Raw genomic sequence first — 2,935 nt, 5'->3', positions numbered from 1 at the left:
TATTTTTAAAATTGTTTAGGATATATCACAAGCTTCATGAAATAACTTAAAACCCCTTTATCCTCAAGTTGAATTCTGACTTATATTGAGTCTTACTTATTAAAAAATAAAATATTAACCTAACAAATTAATGATAATCCTAAAACTTGTCCTACACACACAAAATCTGAGTTTAGTCATTAACATCTGTAGTATGATATTATCCATTTCTATGCCCTTTATTCTATTCTCTTTTTGAAGAATTTTAACATCAAAAATATTGTATCTTGAACATATATATCAAATTTCTCTGAAAATACTAGCTTCCTTTATGAAATCTTTTTTGACATTCATACACCCTCAATTATGGCTTTCACCATATTTATTGCATTACAGATATTTCTTACTTATCTTGACCATTCTATTAAAACTCTTGAGAGGAGTGAGATTAGTTTTCTCATCTTAAGCCTTTTTTATGGGCTTTAACTCTGTTCTTGTTGCATAAAATATAACTACAATGTCACTCAGTTACAGGAACTTACAAATGTTCCTGTTTCTGGACTCTGGGTGTGATAGCCATCGTTATCTGCAAGAAGAGTTTGATCAGGATGGTCTCTACATTAAACAATCTATTACATATCAGAGGTAGAAATTTATGACAATTGCTAACAATTATATCCTTCCAAAATTGGCAGTTTATTAACTCATCACTCATCATCTCAGGTACAGTTTCTCCTTTTCAGAAAATAAAACAGATTTTTGGTTGCCTCCTCTCTGTTCCTCTGTCTTTGGCCATCTCACTCATTTCCTTTAGAATGTAGTAGTCTTCTCTCAGATGTTCAGACTTAGTTGAAATCTCACTTCTGCCTCAGTCTTTACAGATTCCAGTCTTAATACCAAAACTCCTTTGTATGCTCTAGTATTTTGTCTACTAAGCACTTTATATTTCATCCTTTAAACCTTATTTCACATTTTTTTAATTTATTACTTTGTTATGAGTAAATGATATGAGCTTGGAGGTGTATGTTTATGTGCACATGTGTGTTTTAGTATGTCTGTCATAATCTATAAATTTTCCAACAAGAAAGATGTTACTCATTTTTTTTATTTTCCTATTCCTTTGAGGAATTACTCATGACACTTTATTGAGCAAAACAATTGAGAAGTGCTGAACTCAAATTGAGCCTATAAATCGAGAAAATGACTCACCATTTGTACTTATATCCTGCAAGGTACCATTATTATCAGGAAGCTGAAGGTGTAGATTTGGTGGAAGATCTCAGTTTACTAAGCTAATGTAATGTCCTCCTTCTCTATTTCTGGGTGCTCATAGGCATTCCAGCCAGTGGCAGTTCCAGATGTGTAGCTAATAGAGGTACCTGTTTCCAGCTTCACTCCTTCATCTATTAATTCAGTGGACCACAATATTTGTGCAGAGAGGTTTTATGACAACAAAAAAAATGTTGCAGCTCTCTGGAGGAAAAAATGAGATGGTACTCTGAGGGCAGTCCACATTCATCAGTAATCCCAGGCTCCAGGGAACTTCTGAACTTCAGATCCCAAAGGGGTCATTAACTTGTACACTGAGGCTTGTAGTAAGTATTCATTACTCAAACTCTCCAATCTTGTAGAAGGTCTCGACAGGGAAAGAGGATCATGAGAACTTGTCCCTTGATATAAAATAATGTTTACTACCTCATGTAACTAAAATCAGGAAAACAAACCATTGTTGCTCTAAGGATGAAAACAGTTATGAGCCATTTGCCCCCTTCTCATTCCCAAGCATTATTTTGTGGATACAAAACAACTCAGTCAAAATCATTGTCATCCTACTTGGATAAAGATCAAGTTTCTTCTTGTTGTTTGTCTTTTTTAGACTTACTGAAAATAGAGTAAACATGATCTAACATCTTTTTTACTAGTAATTTTGGCATGAAAGGAAAGATACGGTATACTAAGTAGTGTAAGATTTCCATATGTATAATGATTAGTAGAAAGCTTTATTATTAAATCAAGGAGTGAAATTTGTAAACTATTTTATTTCTTTAGGGTTTGAAAGGAAGATGTCAGCATACATGAATTTATTCTTTAGTTTCAATAACTAACTTGCAGAAATTGAGCAAGTATGGACCCCCTGACCAATTAGATAGTGGATATTTGACCATGGTCTTAATTTTCATACAAGGGCTAAGATTAAAATCACATGACATGGCTGAAAATTTATAAACGAAGTAAATAGATGAAAAGAAATGGAGACCCTGTAATCAGCCAGGTAATATCAGAGGAATCTCAGACTAACTAATGAGTTAATTGACTATGAAATTTATCAAGATGGCTACTCAGAAAGATTTGGGTAGGTCACAGAATTAGAGAATAAAGGGAATAGTCCATAAAATATGAATACATTTTAGTTTTGTAGAATACATTTTATGCATGTGTAAACCATTTCCTAACTTTCCTCCTCTCTTGATAACATAACAGATAATCCATTCATGGCCTAGGAAGCACACAGAAAGCATACATAGAATGCAAAGACTTCTCAAAAAGCAGAGAGTTAATAAATCCCAGTGTTCCTTATTTCTCTATCCTTTGGGACCTTGCAAGTCAAAATTACTACTCTAAATTTGCTCAATTATTTCTACATGTTAATGAGAGTATTTTGTTTCCCACTCTACCATCTTCACAAATCCTCCTCCTCCTACTTATCTCAAACTGCTAGAATAATTACTTTAATTAATTGATTCATTTAACAAACAAATTATTTAGAGTGTAAAAATTATATTAGTATGAAAAAGCTTTTAGTCATCTGCTAAAAACCAGACATCTCTGTGGTGAATTAAAGCATAGAAAAAGGCTATAGTCTAATGTTGCGACTTAATGTTTTAATCAGTTTTTATTGGGAACAATGGGTTTTGCTTACCAAAGTGTGATGGTTGCTTAAGAAAGTGTCAGAAAG

Source organism: Orycteropus afer, unplaced genomic scaffold (assembly GCF_000298275.1).
Source record: "Orycteropus afer afer isolate SDZICR_OR568_19922 unplaced genomic scaffold, OryAfe1.0 scaffold01375, whole genome shotgun sequence".
Taxonomy (NCBI): Eukaryota; Metazoa; Chordata; class Mammalia; order Tubulidentata; family Orycteropodidae; genus Orycteropus; species Orycteropus afer.
Note: the sequence above shows the minus strand (reverse complement) of the source record.